Consider the following 21,491-nt stretch of genomic DNA (forward strand, 5'->3'; position numbering starts at 1 on the left):
GGGTGTACTTGATTTAGTTCTAACGGATTTGGGCGAGCATTGTCATTATATTGAAAACCCTTTAAAAGCAACTTTTAACTTTCAAAAATCTGACTGGGAGCGATATAGGATTTTTTTTGTCTTTATTTAAGAGGTTTCCAGTCGCAGGCTGGTTCACCTCTGATATTGGAATTTTATTGAACGTAATTTAGATGTAAACGTTCCACTGAATTCAATGGAAGATATTGATTTGGCTGTAGTTAGTTTGAAAAACTTCAATAGCTTATTCTTAAGCCGATTCTATACCCAAAGTTAAACATAAATTTAATCAACCTTTGATCGATGAAGATTTCAAGTTTGCTACGACTGACAAACATTCGTCGACGCCAATATCAACGAACTAGGGATCCTTATTTGAAATTTATATATTGCGACCTTCAAAAAGAGATCAAACGTCGTTTAAATTCTATTCGTAATGAAAATTTTGCAAAAGAAGTAGAGGATATAAAACCTTTCTCAAAGCCATTTTGAAAATTTATTTACTATTTTGGAAGATGGAGATAAACTTCTTTTGACTAACGCAGAAAAAGCTCAGAAATTAGCCCAACAATTTGAATCTGCACATGATTTTTATTTAAGCGTTGTAAGTCCAATTCATGCTTAAATTTCTATGGAATTTGATGATATTTTTTCTAAGCAAAATATATTTGAAAGTTCTTGCGAGACAAATATTGCTGAACTTAAGTTGATTAAAAAAAAAAATTAAAAACATGGGAGCTCCAAAGGCAGATGGAATTTTTTACATTCTTCAAAAAAAGTTGCCTGAATGCACATTGAAAATTAAAAAAAAAAATTAGTTAAAATCTTCAATAAATGTTTCACTTGGCTTATTTCTAAAAGTGCATCAGAGCCACCAATAAGTTTGTTATCTTCAATAACTACACTATTTGAGATAGTTATTTTTAGAATGATGATTCACATTAATCAGAATTCTATTTTCCCTTTGGATTAATGTAACCCTGCGTTTGTATAAAAAAATAAATAAAAGGAAGAAAAACCATTTCCGACGTTACAATTTTTTTTTATTTAATAATTTAAATTAAATTAACACCTTCGTTTAAGACTACCAATATAATTTCAGTTTTAAATCTATTTAAAATTTCAACACATTCCTAGATTTTCGTAGAACTAAAAAAAGCTAATGTGAATTTTTCTCAGAAGTCAAAATTACTCGTAGTCATCTAGAAAGTGGACCAATGATTTTAAAAGTTTTTGTTTTCAAGATATTTATGAAATTTTTTTTTTGTATAAAGTGTTCAAATCTATTGAATGAGTTTGTACCAACTTTCTATTTATTTATTTACTGTCGTCAATCAGTCGTAGACCGTTTAATTTAATGTAAACTTTTTATCTCAGAAACGAGAGGAGAGATAATATAGTTTAATGCATATTTCAATTCAGCATTCCGAAATCAGTCATAATCAGTTCATAAACTTTTTGCACCTCAATAAAGGTGATTGTTTTTTGCCTTGTGTTATCGAAAATTGAAGCATAAATGATGCTGCATAATGATTTTTTAGTTTCATAAGGCAACAAAGTTCAAATTTTTCAAAGGTTCAATTTTGGGGCGCTGATTCCAAATATCTATGTTTTTTTTTTCATTTAGCTCTTGGTTTTTAAATATCTATATAAAATAGGTTTAAATTTATTGAACAAATGTGTGTACTTCAAAGGATTTTACGAGAGCATCAACTTTCCCCCTGCGAAAGATTTTCTTTTAAGAAAAAAGTTGTTAAAGTTTTTTTTCTTGGTAATATTTTCCAAATCTGTTAAAACAGGAGTTTTTATGGAATTTTAAACAAGATGTAAACTAAATTGATTCTTTGATACTTTTTAAGTGACCAGCCATATAACTTTGGTCTTCAACCAAGCTGTTAATTGAATCAAAATCTGAAATATCTAAAACTCAAAGGCTTTCAAAAATGAAGTCAGAAAAAATCAGAAACCCTATCTATTCAAATTTAAAAAAAGGAAAAACATTTTTTAAGAGATGTATCTCCGAAAAAAAAATTATAAGGAGAGTATATAATCCTTGATTAACTGACTGATAGTCATTTGATTTAATATCAGCTTTCAGTTTGCGTGTTGGTTTTTAGTTTATCAGTTATCAATGATCGAATCAACCCAAAAATGACCAATTTCAAAATTTCCACACGCCATATCACCAAACAAAGAGGTGATAAGCAAAACATGACAAATGTTTTGAATACAGGAAGACAAAATCGGGCTGAACTCGTTTTTTGAAAGTGAGGCACAAAAATGCTGTTCCTCTGAGTTATTTCCTTATTTATTTATTTTTTTGAATATAATGTGTCCTTTAAAGAATTTGAAAAATCACTTTATTCATAAATTTTTTGTAGCCAAATTATATTTCGAAAAGAAAGGTTTAAAATTTCTTTCAATTCGTTTTAACTTAAAAAAAAGTTAAAATCAAGAACTAGAGCTTGAAATTCAAAAGCAAATCAGTAAAATTAGAATTCCCAAAAGCTCTTGAGCTCAGAATCAAATTTTATTTCTTTATTTCAGAATTAAATTTAAATTCAGAAATAAAATTCTTCGATGGCAATTAACAATATGAAATGAATTGACAAAAACAACCTTCTATTTCCAAATCATTATTCAGAAAAACATATTAGAATAATTTCAAAAAAATTAAATCAGAATTTTAAAAGCAGTTCGAAAACCATAGCAATTATAAGATCATAAAGTTATCCCAAAGAGTTGCTCTTTCGAACGCAAAATGAAATTATTAAATTTCTTTTTTGCTACCTTTCGCTGATATGAAAAACAAAATGAAATAAAATGTCTTTAAATGTTTTGCTATTGAATACGAAGTGTGCTATTGTGAGTTATCTAAGACATTTTGAACGAAAGTTTTAATGAGCTCATAAGTCGATATTTTTTTTGTATCCCCAACTTAACTATACAAAAAATGAAAATCATCGTTTTATCAGCATTTTTTCGCATGGAAAAATATAGATTCGTAGAATGAAGTTTTATCAAATAATATCGAAAAAAGTTTATGTAGAAATAAGTTAAACAAGTTTCAGTTTATTCTTCTCTTTTCATTTGGTTCAATGAGATCCAATTGGAGGAGAAGAGACAGTGGGCAAAACACCGCACTACCCCTCCCCCCACATTTTTTCAAAATCACCAATTTCTTTACTAGATATTAAAGTTCTATTTTTTGATCGATTTTTGAAAATTTGAAAAATCACCAGTTGTGTTATTAAAATTCTCAAATATTTTTCAAAAATTTGTATTTTTCTTTCGAGCGGAAAATTACTTAAATAAAATTCTTAATATCTAAAAAAAAAAAACAAATAAAGTTTGAAAATAAAAAAATCGATTGATATTTTAAACTTTAAATTGACCATGTTCGCTCTTATACCTTTTGGCTCTGAGAGCCTGAGCATTCTTTTAAGCAATTTCCCTAAAACGCCGCAAGAAGATGACGTCATTTATCGAGAGATCTAATGCATAAGCCCAATCAATAGCTTAATTCAAAATACGCAAAAGTAATGTTCCCTCAGTTGTCAGTTTTTTTAATAGAAGCTGTTTGGAACAATACATTTTTCAATCTTATTTCAATATTTTGATTTTTTTATAAGGTCATTGGGATTTTTAATACCTTGTTTTTTATTAGGTCATTGGGATTTAAACCACTGGGGATCATTCATTTTTCTGATAAAACCGGTCGAAAAATGTGTTTTAAGAAACATCGCAGCAAATTTTATGATCTTTCTTTGAAAAAAAAAACTAAACCAATTAATTAACAACTAAAAGAACACCCTAAACTGATTTAAACTACGCAAGTATAATTTTTTCTGATTAAATTCAACAAAATTTAAAAAAAATCCTTTACAAAATTACCCGATTTTGTCACTTACCCTAATTTGTCACCTTAGCACTAGAAGGACCGGCAAATTGAATATACCTATTTGGACAGCGACTCTTAGTCAAAATGACTGGTAGAGCGAAAACTTTTTGTAACTTATAATTTTGAACTTTTTTCTTTTGATAGTAATTTGTTACTTGTTCTATAATATTTTTGTTTTAAAATGGAAATATTTTTTCAGCATGGGTGCACCTCATTTTGGTATAGATGACGAATGCGTGTATGTCATAAAGAAATTATTTCAAATAATTTTAAAAAAATTAGAAAACATTATCAATCATATCAGAAAATCATGTTAAATGATAATTTGTTTAGAATATGGGTGCACGGTTTCACTTCAATTTTGTCGTAGTAAATGTTTTCTAGCACCCATCTCTCTGAAGTTTTTCAACATGTTGCTTATAAATTTTACATGATATTGTAGGTTTTAAGCATAGTTTTTTTTTTGTAAGTAGAGCAATTTACCATGTGTGCACGGATTCACCGCCATTCATCCAAAATCAACTTTTTTGCATGCTAAAAGTAAAGAATAATGGTTTTTATAGATTAAAAAAAATGTGTTATATACATCGTTTTTCACTATGGGTGCATGGATTCACCCCATTTTCATCAAATATTGGACTTTTTGCAAATTTCAAAAAGTATTTCGACAAATCTTAACTAAACCAAAGTCGAAACCATGTTTTTCATGTTGAGACATAACGATTTAAACAAAAAAAAAATTTTTCTTTTCGTTTCTTTTTTCATTCCTGGAGAAGAAATATTTCAATTATATCTTGAAATATTAAATTTCTTAATTTTTTATTAAAAAAAAGGTTTTTGTAATCGTATATTCATCTGATAGATGGTAATTGAATAAACATCCAAGAAATAGGAGAACGGTTACCATGGACGGAGTGAATTTAAGGAATAATGTGCATCAAGTAATGTATGTATGTTGTATGTTGGTATTTCGAGTTCACGGATTAACCGCAGTTTCTGCCTAAGTATGTGATCTAGCAGATAGGCTGGCGCGAGCCTTGTCTTAGTATTCCTGGCGCACTGGGTTCGATTTCCGGTATCAGCAAGAAAACTTTTGGGTTCGAATCCCATAAGTTGCCGTCAGGTCAGATGTGTTTCCTCTTATAACTGACTGTATAAAAAGAATGTTCAATCAATTGGCAGCTGGCCAGGTATATACACGGGTCCCGAAATACCTGTAAGTAAACTTGCATTGAAAATTTGTCGAACCTAATAATCTAAGAATGCATGTGAACACATACTGAGAAAGAAACTGTTGTGAATCCGTGCACCCATGGTGGATAACCAACATATAAAAAATATTCCGTGCACGCATGTTCATTCAAATTATTCAGTTTCATAGATTATGTCTTCAAATTTGAATAAATGAGTACACAATTCATAATAATTTTACTCATACTAGTTTAGTATGAAACATATTTATCACCTAAAACTACTCAATTACTCGAATGGACTTTTATTAAATATGACATAACGTTTACAAAGCTTGATGAAATTTCGCCAAATTTTGACAGCAAGTTTAATTATAGTTGAGCAACAAAACAGACCAAAAAAATTGGGAGTCACAGCGGTCAATCCGAGAACTTTTTCTAGAAATCTTCATGACTTCGCATCGAAAATCAATAATTTCATAACAAATCACACCCTTCTGCCCACCATAAATGAACCAGGGCTCATTGTCTTGCATGTAGGTTGCAAATGAAACCAGAAGCAAGCGAAAAAAAATTATCTTGTTTTAGTTATAGGGTTGTGAATTTTACCAGTCATTTTGGCTGGTCACGGTCCGAGTGTCCATGGCGAAATTTTTCTCGCTTATTAAAAGAGCAACTGAAATTTAAAAAAATACACAGTTTGGTAGAAATTTAAAATCCATGAAAAGTCGTATTTTTTGCGAATTTTTAAAGCGAAGTATTTAAAAGATAATAAACAAGCAAAGTGTTCAACCAGTCATTTTGACTGGTGCTGTCTTTCTAGTGTTAAAATGCATCATGGGGGTGGAAAAAATCGGGGATCATCTGTAATAGAAAATCATAGAAAACCCCGAAAAATAGAAAAAGGGTCCAAAAAATAGGACATGATATTCCATTTCAAGACCCATTATGCTGCTGGAAAATGTGCTGATGAGGAAAAAAGATGAGATTTTCATAACAGAGATTAAGGGTCCAATAAAGAGTACAAGTCTAGTACCAAAACAGGAACCATAGGTTCAAAGTTGGAAATTTTGATCTTCCATATCCTCGTAAATCTATCAAAACGGCAAAAACAAGGATGAAAACTCTCATGGAAACTTGCAGATAATACCATTTACTACGAAAGGGTTTTCCAAAACCCACAAAACACCCGTCCATGTATGAGAAAAACATGGGTTTATATAAACTTCCGCTTAAAGGTTCAAATATAGGGCAAATAACTCAGTACCATTTATTTTCGGTGACTTGGTTTTTCAAAACATGAATCTCATGAATGGTTAAGTTAAAGAAACAGTGACCTCCTTCTGCATTCAAGTCAATTCAAGTGGGAAACATTTATGTTTTGCCCGACCGATTTCCTCTAATTTCGTTTAGATTTCCTAATAACCTGTTCAGAAACAGAAGTCCCATTCAAACGAACTCTGACATAATTGCAAAGATCGAACGATGATGTCCAAAAGCCCCTCGCGACCAAGTGCCACCCAGACAATCGTTATCATAGCCCGCATCATAACGCGGAAACATAACAAGCTCTCGTCACGTCCCCCAAATAAGCGGTGGCCGAGACGAATCGATAAGCACGTGTAGCTCAGCTTTCATTTTCCATGTGACCAAACCACAAGTAGGAAGGATGATGATGATGATGATAGGCACTCGAACGCCGAAAAACGCAAAAATAGCAAACCATCTCCACTTCTGATTCGTCGTCATAACTCCACTTGACTGCGGCGACAAATCAGATGAATGAAAAAAAAAACGAAACAACATTGGACGTTAGCCACAAAAGGGGGAGGAATCAATCGGTGTCCTCTTTTCCTTAGAAGGTGGGATGAATGGGATACATCTCACTCGATTTTGAGGGTTGAAGAAAAAAAAAACACAGCTCAACCTTCACCTAGTCATGGCAGGACAATTCCGATGCGGGCATTTGTCAGTAAGTGAGTGAGTGGGTTAGTCTCAGACTCAGAGCATGGTTTTTTTGGATGAGGTAGGCTTTTCAGTTCAACTAAGAACATTCCACACTTGCTCACTGTAGGTCAGGGAAAAACAGCTGGTAGCGAGGGTTGTTTTGCTCACTTGGGTAGCTCACGACTCACGTTGGGAAGAACTGTCAAAAACGGGGCAACTGTCGCGCATGCTCCTCGATTTTCTCGCGGCTCGGCCTGTTTGATCGACTTTTTTAGGGAGAGACAGTGTAAAAGAGAGCGCATTTTTGGGAGAAAATCGGAAAACACGTGAGCGACGTTCCATGGCGGACGTTTTCCTTGGGAAAGGACCTTCGTCGACAGAAGGATCCTTCTGGGGGCTTGCAGTCCGATTCTCTCGCAGCGAGCCAGTCAGTTGGGTGGAAGGTGCTTACGGAAAATCATCCCCGAGATCGTACCGGAGTTAGTCCGAGCCGAGCTTTCGTACGAGGTATTGTGGAACCGCGTTTTCGTGTTCGCGACCTTTTTTCTGTCCCTCCCCTATCCGAATTCGGGGGACCTGGCATCAGGAATTGGATTATCCTTCGACGTTCGATCGGAGAAATCCTAGAAACGCATCTAGGAATTGTTCCCACAATTGATACATCCGTAGAACGAAAACCTTTCAGGATTATCTCACTTTCTACTGGATTCTGTGTCAAAAGGGGAGCAGCAAAGTAGCAAAAATAAAACAAGAAACAGCTGAATCGGTGTGGGGCCAAAAAACACAACACTTCGGCATCCGTTTCGGTCCAGCAGAAGAGAAAAAAACCGGAGCCATCCCCGGCTGTGTGTTTTTCCCTGGGTGTGTGAGAGTGCGAGCGTGAATAGTGCGAAAATCGATTTGGCCACAGCAGTTTTTGGCAGCAGATTCCGGAACACGGATTTCCTGAACCGGTGCCACCGGAAACAGCGAGTGAGGAAGGATTGCGGCAACCTCTTCTCTCGGTCCAAAACTCGCAAAACAGCGGGGTGCTAATGTGAATTAATTATGTGAAAAGTTTCGCTGCTTCTCAAAAAAAGAAAATTTCGTTGCAAAAATATTTGGATCTAGGGAAAATTAGTGGGTGAGTGGGATCGTCCCATAAAAAATTGTTATTGTTTTTCGGGTGCGACCCAAGTTTAATCGTCACGAAGAAGAGGAAGCTGTCAAAATCAGCAGGATATCACGGAACTAAGCCTTCACGGTTGTTTTTATTCCTGGAAGAAGAGATTAACCATCGTCTAAAAGTTTGCGTGACTAGAGTCAAGCATAAGCTAAATGAGTGTTTAACCTAACCTGTATCCTACATATTTACAGAAAGTGTATAACACTAACGCAAACGGGAAGCTTGGAATTAGTTCATACCTTCTATCCTGGGGCAATGTTTATAGTGATTTCATGGTGAATTAACTCCGTTGAAGCTACGATGGGTTGTTGGCTTTCTTAAAACATGAAAGAGGATTCCTCCCTCTGCTCCTGGAGCCATAATGAGTGAATGTGTTTCGCGGTAAGAAGCACGGTTGAATGCACCTGCTTTCTCGGGGCAAATGTGTTGCCCGTTTTAGTAACGATAAATCGCGATAATCGCCCTGAGGCGTACAAGGGCAGATACATGCCTGCAAACAAAGTACATCGAAATAGAAGCAATTATTCAGAGGAATTCACACGGTGCGATCTTTCTAAGTGAAGAACATCTTAAAGACTCAATTTGGATACGTTGGTTGATTTATTACGGTGAGTTTGGTTTCTCTACTTGTAAACATTTAACCACTCTTGGATACTCTTGGACAAATTCTAGTCACGAAAAACATATTGCAAGTGTTCCCGAAAAAAAACATCAAGGTGTGATTTCAAAGGTTCTTAACACATAAACTTTCTCGATTTTGTTGCTGGTTTCATTCCAAGAACAAACAAATCAACTAGAAGCTAACGCCTTAAATTTGCAGCTTTTGGAAGCTTTTTTTTGACCCCATCATCACGTGCAACACGCTAGAGAAATTAGCTGAACTTTAAACTTTTGGTTTTAAGGTATTTTCTTCACACTTCAAGTGAATTTAATGGGTACTTTCCTTGAACTTTTGGTTTTGAACGACAATGCATGACAATATGCAGGTATGTGTCACTTACTGAGTGACATAAGCATTATACTAATCCTCGTAGCTGTACCTTTTTGACAGTACCTTTATTCTTTAAAATCAGCTCGTAACAAATTCGTCAAAAATACTGTGTTTCATATTTTAATGTCATAAATAATGTCAACTTTTCAATTCGATTTTTGATAATTTTCTGCTGTGACTGGAACAGCTTTGGCAGTTGATTCATAAAAAAGTTCGGTTGATCTTTAGTAACTTTAAAAAATATTTAGACATGTGCAACATTCAGCTTCTAACTCCATCTTACTCAGGTACTAAGTAATTTGTTTTTCGAACACTTAATAACTGACTCGCAGCTTTTTCCCGATACAGGGTTAAAATAAATAATTGTAGCTGAATATTGCCTGAAAATCATATTTGATATCATAACTTTTCAAAACTATAAATTTAGTAAAAATCGGTTGTGAAACTTAAGGGTTTAAGCGGAAAAAGGTGTTGAGGTCATTTGACCCCAAATATGGGTATGAATAGGTACACCACATACGTTTTTCGATATCAACAAAACTTAGAAAAAATAACAACAAAATACTAGTGTATTTTTATTAATGTCTTGTAGTAAAATATAAAAAAAAAATAGGTTTATTACGAAAAAAAGTGATGATTACATTTAAGGTTTAAAATACGTTCTTTCATCCCGTCTTGTTCGTTTGGTGTATATTTTAAGGAAAAAAAATCCTATGATGTTTATTAAGACTTCCATAAACAAATGTATTTTTTGGTAAAATTGGTAACTTTCAAGTTTTTACTGATTTTCAAGTTTTTTGAAACTGTAGCATTGGGCTCCTGTAAGCCAATTTTCTGTTATCATTGCGGATTGCTAGATAAACATCTTTTCATCTATTTTTACCAATGCAATTTCGAAATAAACTTGTTGATTTGGGTTAAATATTAGTAAATCCCGTTAGGAGCGCGGGGTTGAGTATAAGAGGATCAATGTATATAGTATTTATTATGTTGCACTTTTGTTTGATAATTTCCACATTTGACATTTTATGTCGGGAAGATTAAAAAACACAAGTTTTAGGACAATTGTTTGGAGAACTATAATTGATTTTTTTTTTTGTTTCGATTATAGTCGTTTTACCATCTTTATGGCATTCGCGACTTTATCAACGTTACAGTTGGCGGATCGTTATTGAAAAACTCATCCGGTACAACTGTGTTCGATGTTTACTCTTGGGCTCGAACTCGCGGACATCGGCTCAGGAGACAACAGACTTGCCAACTGAGCTATATCACAAGCCACAACTATAATTGAAGTGAGGGTCATCAACCTCACTTTTCTGTTAGGGTTTATTTCCCGGTATAGAATTTTATTTTATGGACCGGCAAAAAGGATAGCCCATGCAACACAAATAGTTTTTAACGATATTACATCGGATTGAGATAAAAATTAGCACACAGATGTTTCAGGTACGAGCGATCGATTTCACGTATCAAATTTTGAGATAAAGTTTTGAAAAAAGGGTCGTCTATATTAACTGTTCACAATTTTTGCGATAGAGGACATTGGAACATAAATCATTGGATTGAAATGAAAAGTTTCACACGAGAGTTTTAAGGGAAGGGGAATTGATTTTAGGAGAAAAATTCTGGGTCGTCAAAAGGGGTCGTCCATTGTATTTGTTTACTGATTTTTCGATATTGACGTGATTATGCATCGCATTTTTATGAAAATTTGCACAATTGCACGAGCAATTGATTTCAGGAGTAAAATGGTGAACAAATAATCGGCAGAAGAGATGATCCATACTAGTTATTCAATGCTTTTGCAATAATTACGTTATTATGCATCGGATTAAGACAAAAATTAATACACGAGAGTTTTCCGGACGAGATATCGATAACTTTTTTAAAGTTTCGAAACAGATGACAGAAAAGCGGTTGTCCATATGATCAGTTAAATGTTTAACAAATAATTTCTTTAATGTTAATGGGATGAAGACGAAAATTTACACATGATGGTTTAACAAAGGGAAAATCAATTCCTGGATTGAAATTTTGAATCAGACGACAGAAACAAGGCGTCGTCCATGTTAACTTTTTAAGGTTTCTACAATACTTGTGTTATTTTTTATCGGAACAAGACAAGCATTCATGCACGTGAGTGTTATAGGATGGACGGTCATTACCTGGTTTCAAAATTGGTATCAGTCGACAGAAAAAGAAGTCGTTCATATTAACTATTGTTATTTTTTTGCAATATATTCGTAAATATGAATCCGAACAAGAAGAAAGTTTTTACACGAATGTTCTTCTCTTGACTAGCAAAACGGTCGTTCATTAATACTTTTTGATATTTCATTCAATATCGTCGTGAAAAGGCATCTCAATAACCATTAAAAGTGTTAATGTGAAGTTAACGAGAAACCGGGTTCGTACGGGATCAGCTAGTAATATTACAAGAAATCAAATACGAAACTTCAATTAGCTCAAGAATGTGCATCTTGCATATCTGATCCATTTTATAATAAAATACGGCTCAGCGAATTTACAAAATCTCTCGCTGTATGTTTTTCGCGTTTTTTAATGTGATAAAAATATCACAAAAAAGTTAAGATTAAGTTAGTTTCCATTGGTTTTAATGTTTTTTTTTTTAAATTAAATAAACTATCAGTCCAGTTTTAAAAAAAATCAGCTAATTGTTCAGTAAAGAAATTATGGTTTTCAAGAAGAAAGTCAATGATTCTTCAACTTTTCTTATATTTTCATCTTTGGCGTATGAAGACGGAAACTAAAAACATTCATTACTTTAAATGAATTTTTAAATCATTGTCGCGATATTTGTTAAAGTATAATAGTTATCTGGGTCTATATGACCCTAACCGGCTATATAATTGGACTTTTTTTAACAGTACAGGAAAGGTAATGAATTTTTATGCTTAAGTCTTAAAAATATCAGATCCATGGAAAATAAGATCGTTTTATAAATGCGGTTGAATTTCCAAATTGATTTAATTTGAATGAATAATATTTTGTTTTGATTAAGTTATCTGTAAGTTTCAATGTTTTATTACATTTTAAATCCAAATTCATTATTGTAAATCATCTTGAAACATTCTAAGCGGATTGCATTTCGTTTCTCACGCTTTTTAATCTATTATATTTTCTGGCATGAGTTTCTTACAACTAGTAGATCATTTTTTCCATAGAAAATTTTTCATTTTTTTATGGTTTCAAAAATGATGCAATAGAGGACTCATTCAATGAATTTTAATTGAATCTGACATATTATTACTCAACTTCGGACTTTGACACATAAATAACTATTAAACTTCTTCAAGGTTTTCTAACAAAATCTGCCATGAACGCAATCTAGAGAAAAAGCATAATGCAATGTGACTGTAGCAATAAACAGGGCAACAACATTTACATTTTTCCAAGGTGCAAAGAACATAACCACTGATTAAGACTAATTTAGGATGCTGATTCCAATCATGAAATTAGTGTTTTCATTCTAACAGCTTTTGTTTTTGAGATAATTTTGGAAAATAGAAAAAAAAAGAGTAATAAATTTGTGCACTTTTTTTTCGCAAAACTAAAAAAACTGACTACTAGGTAACAAACATGACAAAGATTTGGAAGTTTAAGATATCAATTGAAAAACCAACTTTCCCGAAGACCGCGAGTTATTTTGATTATTTTCTCAATTCTGTAAAAAACTGAAAATGTGATGGAATTTTTAATAGCTTTTAGGCCAATTTGAATACTAGATATTTTTTTAAAGAAACAGGTCAAATCGTTTTGCAGTCGTCAACAAAGTGAACAAAAATCTATAATATATAAAAAATCATTGATTTTCTACAGTGATGTCAGAAATAGTTGAAATTATTTCTTTAAAAATATATGAAAAAAATGCCGAGTATAATTTAACACTTTAGTAGCAGACAGTGGCCTAGGGGATAGCATCCTTGTCTTCTAAGCCAACATTCGTGAGATCGAATCCCAGTCGTGGCATAACCTGGCACACACAGTATGACGTAGGTTGGCTGTTTTAGCATTAGTGAAATGCTAGCAGAATACACGTTGGTTTTGTTGGTGCATCAGTTATGAATGATGGATTTTATTCAATACCGAATAATTTGATAAATTCCACACGCCATATCACTAAAACAAGAGCAGATAGAAATAATCTAAAAAAAAACTCGAATTCAGGATTAGGGACGTAAAAATCTTTTGAAAACAGTTATTAAAATATAGGCAATAAAATTCTGTTCCCCTTAGTGTTTTCATTCGACGAAAGGAGACAACTAGAATGTTCGGTTTCCGGCCATTTTTGCGGTCGAGAAATTTGATAATCTTTTCTTGGGGTCCCGAAAAAAATTCAAAGAATAAATTTTAATCCTCTTCTGCGTACAAAACCATATCTATGTTTGTATATTAGACCTTTGTATAGAAATTTCTAATTCTCAAATTTTAACACCTCCCATAACTTTTTTCAATTCTTTTTCCTGCCAGAAATAGCAACCAGTCCTTAATTAGCGCAACAAATTTTAATTTTGTATGGAAAATTGTATGGGGAAAAATTTTTTATTCATTTAAAAATCGCTAGAGATGTTCTGAAAGTTCAAAAGAAAATATATTTGGATAAAAAATCATCCTTAATTCTTGCAGTACATTTCGTGTCAACAAAGCACAAACATAACTTGTACTTCAGAGAAGATATTCGATGATATATAAATTTTTTTTTCAGAATTATTTTTTGACTGCTTATTTAAAAGCTGTTAGGATGTAGAATGTAGGATGAGAATAAAAAATCTTATATAATTAGAAACGGAGGATTTTTAGAAAAATAAAATTCCAAAAACAAATCTATATGCGAACTATCCGACAAAATTGATTACGTCTTGCTACAAAAAAAACTAAAAATGTGAAAAAAATTTCACTCTGATAGAAGTTTTTTTGCTACATTTATTTTATTCATCAAATCTCGTAAATTTACAGGCTATTGCCCATTTTTTCCAAAAAGTGTCATTTTTGCCGATGATTTTGCTACAGCCCTTAGTATACGAATCTGTAATATTAAAGGATAAGTTATAAAAGACCGGTTATTCCGATTCCTCTTTTTTTTATTTGAATTGTTTGGATTTACAGATTCTCTGTCATTTTTTACTTAACCTTTAAGCATAGCTGATCAACAAATTTGCATTTAAACTGGGCGCTTTGGATCAACACCATTTACTGACCGTTTGTGCAGGTATTAACGAAGAATCATTGCACAAAATTTGAAGAAAATTGATTTACTACTGTTTGTTCGGCAGATCAAGAGCTGCACAAAAATTTTTTTTCCAGTTTATATGAAGTCGTTTTTTTATGTTCAGTAATTTCACCTTTTTTCATAATTATCCTTAAATAAAAATGCTAACGTGCAGAAGGTTGTTTGTGTAAGCAAAATCAAATAATGGTTTTCTTTGATTTCCACTAAAACATTTGAATTTTCGAATAAGTAAAGTGGATCACAGATCATACACTGGGAACAAAAAGTTCATTTCATCTTGCTAAGAGTTTTATCAATACTCATAAAAATCATTCCGTCGAAAGTTTTTTCTCAACAAGATAGGTGTTTCTTCTACTAAAAACCACTAATCAGAAAAAATATTGAAAGTCATTGAGGTTTAAAAACACTTATTATTCAGTTTTTTCTGACGCAAAGGAACTTTAAAGTTTGTATGAAGAAAAACATTCTACTTGTTACGAACTTCTCATTTTTTCAAAATCAAGTAGCTATCAAAAGGTTGAAAGTGCATCTCTGTTATACTATTTTGTAAACTTGTGGACCTAAAATAAGATCTGGAAGTTTTCGCTTTATTTCTGAGTCGAGATTGAAGCTCTTGAATCCTTTTAGTCGTTTTACAAAATTTGAATAGAAATTTGAAATTTTTAGTTTAAAGAAAAACATTTCACTTGGAACATTCAGACCCTCATTTGGTGGGGAGGGGGGTTTAAGTACCGACCCTTCCTCATCCCCGTTTCTACAGCCATGCATTTAGGGATTTGTGTATCGACGACGGTTCAATTTAAATGGATATCGACTACAAACTCAGTAGTTCCGCATAACTTCCACTGGAGGCTGTCAACTGATCTACAGTTTCATTTTAAGTGGTTTTATAAGGATTTATAATATTTGAATGTATAAACAGTAGAACCCCGTTTATCCGAGCATTCGCTTTATGGGTGTAGTTGTAATTCTATTTAATCGACGTTTTTCGGTGAGTTAAAAGACTAAATTCACCGATAAACGTACATAGAACAAACAGCATACAAAATCCACGATTAAAATATCTCTTTGAGCACTTTTTATCTGAATTCTGAAACAACAATTCTATTGCACGGTTCATCATAATTCTAGATAACTATGTTCCCGGTCTCTGATCTCATCTAGCTTCTTCATGAATAATTAAAACACAGATCCAAAGTCTATCTCTCCTTGTCCTAATTATTTTAACACTTTTTTGTGTAAAGAAAGACAAACAAGATGAAACTGATTATCTAATGCGTGACCTCTCGCGTTTTTTTTTCCTGGCAGTTCGTAAACCTCCACCACATCCAAAACTTAATATCCAATTGTAGAAAAAAGTGTGCTTCCACTTTGATCACTCTTTCCAACTTTTCCAGCGCCACGGTACTAATTAGATTTTTTCTCTGTTTTTTTCTCCTTTCTCTTTCGCAGCTTGGAACATCTTGGAAGCAAAAAAGTGAAAGCTCCAAGCCATTGCTGCCAGACTACCAAGGGATAGTAGTCCTAGTAATAAAACATATGCGACCGACACCGAGTTTGTTTCATCAACAAGAACGTACACACAGTCACATAGATTCAGGCGCTGGCTCGTACTTTCTAAATGTCCGCCTTCATGCATCCCAGACCAGAATGAATAATTTCAGCTGAGGTCAGCAAAATTGAGCAGCGGCGGCGTTGAAAAACAACGAAGGAAGAAAAAAATTGGTGGAAAACTAGTGGATTTTGTTTTTCGTTTTTTCCAGAACCTGCTCCAGACTGCAGTCAGTGGAGTGTACGACAAAATCTGCAAGGAATCAGCTGCCGCAAAAGCTAGCTCTAACTTGCTATAAGCCAGTTTGAGTTTTCCCATCGTGGTCGGGAGAAAATTTTTTGGAGTGAAAGAAGCAAAAAAAGAGCGTCGCGAAATCGAGTTAAAGTTTTTTCACACTGTGGTTGGGAAGTGAAATTTTTCTGAGTGAACGAAAAAAAGTGGTGCAGAAAGCTCACAGGGAGTGTCGAGCCAAGTAAAGAGCACCACGAAAAAAAAAAGGTGAGCGCTCATGTTCGTGTCATAAATTGATGCTGTTTAGTGCTGTGGAATTTTCAATTTTTACGACCGTGTGCCGCAATTTTGCTCTTGCTCTTGCACTCATCCAATTTTCGGGGCAACTTGTCACCTTGGGGTATGTTTTTCTCGCTTTCGGTCAAGTGAAAAATAAAAAAAATGGTGGCTGAATATTGAATGTTGGAAGTCGGATGAGAAAATCTTCGATTTTTCGCTGAAAATCGAGTCTTGGAAGGGCAAATTTCCCTGGCTGTATTCTGGTGATTGTGGATGTTTCCTGCTACAGTTTCCTGATTCGAAGGGAAAGCGAAAACTTTATGTGAATATAGTTAACGGAAAGGTTAAATATTGATTCAACCGAAAAACGGAACCATCAGCTGCCTGCCAAACTGGAAGCAAACTTTGCGTCTCCGACACATTTTCGACAATACTCCGTTTGCTCGAAACGGCGCGCCGGGAAAAAGGAACACACAAAGTAAAAGGTAATCAGAAAAAGAAATTTCGATTTTTTTTTCGGTTTTGTTGTCGTCGTCGTCGTCGGCTCAGCTCAGTTCAGTTCAGCTAAGCTCAGAAGGAAGCAATTTCGCTGGAACCGGGGCAAAGTTAACGGTTCGCTAAACTTCGGCGGAAGCCCCTAAGGGGGTTTTCTGCTCTTTTCCACTTTCGTCAGTCGGCTGATGGTTATCATTGTGTTTCTAGAAATTTGTGGATTGAATGTTCCGGCGAGTTTTCTTTTCGTTATCAAAGAAAAATAATTATTTTTATGAAATGTTGACCTTTTCTTGAATTTGTTGAAAGCTGGCACTGTTTGTTGCAAAGGATCAACATTCAGTAACTTAAAGGAGAAAAAAGGAAAGGAAGTTCTATATCATCCCTCCTACATAAACCAAATCTGTAAAAATATACTTCGTCTTGTGAAAATGTCCGGAGAACCGTTTGGGAAGAGAACGCCGCACGAACTTACGAACGGAGATATAGTGCCTATTTAACTCCTTATTCCTCTATATCTTGTCAACAATCCAGAGAAACACCGATTTGGACTTGAAAACTTTGACCAAAATTGACCTTTCTTGTATGATTTTTTCCAAGAATTCAAATGAAGGAAGTTCGAAGCCCCGCAAGCATCTGAAAATGGAGCTATCAATGTATTAATTCTCTATTCCACTTATTTCTCAAATAATTCAGGAAAACAAGTGTTCGGGTTTAAAAAAAATAAACTAATTGGGACCTATCTCAAGTGTTTTTTTTTCTGAAGAATCGAATGAAGGAAGATCGAGCCACCGGCAAGATTGCCGGAAAAAAATCTGTGTTTTGACGAAAAAAAAATCTGACTTTCTGTGATTTTACCCAAAAATTCTGTGACGGCTTTCTTTAATGCTTTTTTCATTAATTTCATTCAAAATCATGTAAAATTGCGTCTTTTTTTTACTTTTTGCTTAAGACAAATCAATTAACATTACCTATTTTACCATATTATTCCCATTCAAAGATAATTACCAAAAATTCCTATTGACATGCAAAATTGACTTTTGAAAAATACGACTTAAATTTAAAAATTCCGTGAAATCTGTGAATTTTCATAAAATTCTGTATTCTGTGACACGGATTCTGTGACGAGAATTGTTTCAAAATTCTGTGAAATTAATTTTTTTCTGTGATTTCGACAACCTTGGTCACTGAATGCATCGAAAACTACAGTAATGGCCATTTTAACCCCAATTTCCCAACATGTTTAATATAGTTGAGGATAAGTTTTTTCGGACTGGAAAATTTTGGAGTAAATGAGACCGATCTTGTGCGATTTTTTTTTAAGAAATCGAAAGAAGGCAATTTGAGCCACCGCACGCATTGAAATATTATATGGCTGTTTTTATCCTCAATTCCCTACATTTTTCAATTAATGTAGAAAAAACCGGTTCTGACTTGAAAGTTTTGAACCAAATGAGACTTATTTGGTGATTTTTTTCAAGAAATCGAACGAAGGCTGTTTGAGCCACCACACGCATTGGAAACCGGAGTTTTACTCTCAATTTACCAACATTTTTCAAATAATACAAAAAAAATCTTAATCGCCCAGGAAAATTTTCCTTTTTTCTCAGAAAAATCAAATGAAGGCGATTTTAACCATTGCACGCATTTGAAAACGAAGTGAGGGCTGTTTTACCCTCAACTCCTCTACAGTTATCAAATATTTTAGAAAAATGCGAGTATGGACTTGAAAATTTAAAAACAAATGAAACTTATCTTGTGTAATTTTTTCCAAGGAACCAAATGAAGGCTGTTTGAGCCATCGAATGCTTCGGAAAATGGAGTTATGGCTTAAATATTTGAAAAATGAAGGAGAATCGAGGGTTTTGGGGGCTAGGGTAGCTTAGGTGGACTTTATGACCAATTTCCGATGTTTGGGGTTCCTTAGGTGGGGTTGGGTTCCTTGGTTGGAGTATGGTGAGTTAGAGATTCCAGTTAAACACTTATTTTTGGTAAGTTACTAAGTTTACTTCACAACATGATTAAGGTTTAACCACAATTATTAAGCACAACGTTCTTTAAGGAAATGCAACACTTTAATTTAACATTTACTACGATAATTACAACATAATATTTAACGAGCAAAACAATTTATCTTCTGCACCAATGGCCATTCGACTTAATACTAAAATTTTAGGAAATAATTCAAAATGGTGATTTTGGCCACATATGTTACAATAAACAGTTCGTTATGGCCCACATTCATCAGCTTGTTGCATTGATCAACTGTAGCTTCTGGAGATGTCAACAGTTTCGTCCTTCTCTGTCTTCCTGAATTCCGAGCATTCGAACACAGAGTTGTACAACAGGCATAACACCTTTTTTTTCGATGCTTGCCGTTGCTCAAATTGGCTTCATTCAATTTCTCGAAAAAAAAAAAACATACGAGAAAGTTCTCATTTGGTTCAAAGCGATCCAGTCCGAACTAACTTTTTCATAATTAGCTGAAAAATGTTTTTCAGCTTTTTTTTTAGGAATTTAGGGAAAAATCAGCAAGAATTTCATTTTCTAAAGCGTGTGATAGCTCAAACAGCATTAACTTGATTTCCAAAAAAAGATCGCATTAGATAAGTATATTTTTGTTAACACTTTTCTAGTCGAATCTTTGTTTTTATGGATTGTTTACATAATGTAGGGGAGTTTGGTGTTAAAAGGGCACTATATCTTCGTTCGTAAGCTCTTGCGGCATCTTTTCTAATTCCAATCGATTTTCCGGACATTTTTACTAAAGGAAAGTATATTTTCGTATACTTATACACTTTTTCCCAATTTTATGCCAGTTTTAATGAATTTCAAAATTTCGCATATATTCCAGATAATACAATGAAGTCACAAACTAAAAATCTCATTATAAAGCTATATTTTTATGATCAGCTAATTTCTTATCTTAAATTTAAACTTAAATGAGTTGATTGATTATATTTATATTTTTCAAACATTGTTAATGACAGATAAGACAGCTGCAATCGAAACAAAAATTATTCTTTTTTTTTTTACATATAGGTATATTTAATAACAAGTTTAAAGTGAAATTTCTATGAATCTCAAACCAATTCTAATAATTTTTAGACAATTTTTAGACAATCACGAAACATTATGGTTCCATCCGGTGTTCCTCAAGGCAGCCATCTGGGTCCACTTTTGTTCAACCTCTTCATGAACGACCTTTGTGAACTTATTGATTCCGAATTAGTTTTCTATGCAGACGATCTCAAAATGTACCGTTCAATAGCTCACTACATAGACTGCCTGTCACTAAAGTAGGACCTCGATAAGCTTATGCTTTGGTGCAAAGTGAATGCGATGGATTATTATTTATTTTTATTTACATAGTATTCCGTCTCACGACATAACTTGACGAACATAATTCCTAAAATTCACTCGGTTCATAGCAACCGTTCTCCAATTTCTCGGGCACCCCACGTTCGCCAGATCACGCTCCACTTTTTTTTTTTTTTTTTTTTTTTTAAGAGCAGAGAAAAGCCCGCGGGAGTGTACTTTCTTTCCGAAGTCCTTCTCCAGTGGGCGCAAAACCTCCTCATCATTTTTTATTTCTGTTTTTTTTTTCATTCATGTTTTACAATAATATACATCGATCCCGTAATTTTTTTCTCAACAAACACTTGGGAAAGGAACACTTGACATTTAGTTGATTTTCTTTTGCGTATTTAGAACACTCGGTATTGGTATTTCGGTGGTGGTCGAGGCAGTTAGTGGTGGCGGCGATTGATGGCGGTGTGTGGCGTTGAGTTGTGGTGGGTGGCGGTGGGTGGTCGTGGGTGGTGGTGATTGGCGGTGAGTTGGCGGTGGGCGGCGGAGGGTGGTGGCAGTTGGCGGAAAAGAAAAGAATTAAAACGAGAGTGTAAATCGTTTGAATGCAACTTTCCCAGTGTCGTTCAAGATTCTTCAAAAGAAAATGATGGGAAGTATAATTTCCACATTGCTTCCAGCGAGATAAATCTCTTTGAAGGAAGCGTATTGGCGGTGTCTCAAGGATTACGGATCATCGGGTTTCTTTCAACATATGAACTATTATGGGTAGAAGTAACTTTCTAGTTTAGTTCTGATGTGCTGCTTCAGCATTGATTTGAACCTGTTTGTGTTCGTTTCATTTCTTAGAACACTAGGAAGGTTGTTATATAGTAGTTTGCCGTAATAAGGAAAAGCTTTCCGTGACATTTCAGAGCTTGGTCTACTAATTGAGAGGCTAGCTTGGTTACGGAGGGTGTATGAATGGCTTGGTTGTTCATATACAACATTGTGATGAGCTTGCTGATCGTGTAGGTGTGAATGGATGATCAGGATCGCCTGCAATTCCCGTAGAGCTTTTATTGGTAGCGTCGAGTGCGGAGCTTCTGAGTACAGGAGTCGTGAAGAGTACGTTCTGGGCCTATTAAATATAGCTTTTAAGCAACGATTTTGAGCAGCTTGT

General features: G+C 34.0%; 1 protein-coding gene across 4 annotated transcripts in view; it reads left to right on the top strand.

Moving 5' to 3' along the window:
- Positions 1-7,478: 7,478 nt before the first annotated feature.
- LOC129758392 (hemicentin-2) overlaps positions 7,479-21,491 on the top strand; it is a 970,424-nt gene continuing 956,411 nt past the window's right edge. For 3 of the 4 annotated variants that reach the window (XM_055755895.1, XM_055755894.1, XM_055755898.1), the window contains exons 1-2: positions 7,479-8,829; positions 15,919-17,013. The gene's annotated coding sequence lies outside the window, so the exon portion shown is untranslated. The remainder of the gene's footprint in view (positions 8,830-15,918; positions 17,014-21,491) is intronic. The other variant, XM_055755896.1, reaches the window with a different exon arrangement.

This window comes from Uranotaenia lowii, chromosome 3 (genome assembly GCF_029784155.1).
Source record: "Uranotaenia lowii strain MFRU-FL chromosome 3, ASM2978415v1, whole genome shotgun sequence".
Classification (NCBI taxonomy): domain Eukaryota; kingdom Metazoa; phylum Arthropoda; class Insecta; order Diptera; family Culicidae; genus Uranotaenia; species Uranotaenia lowii.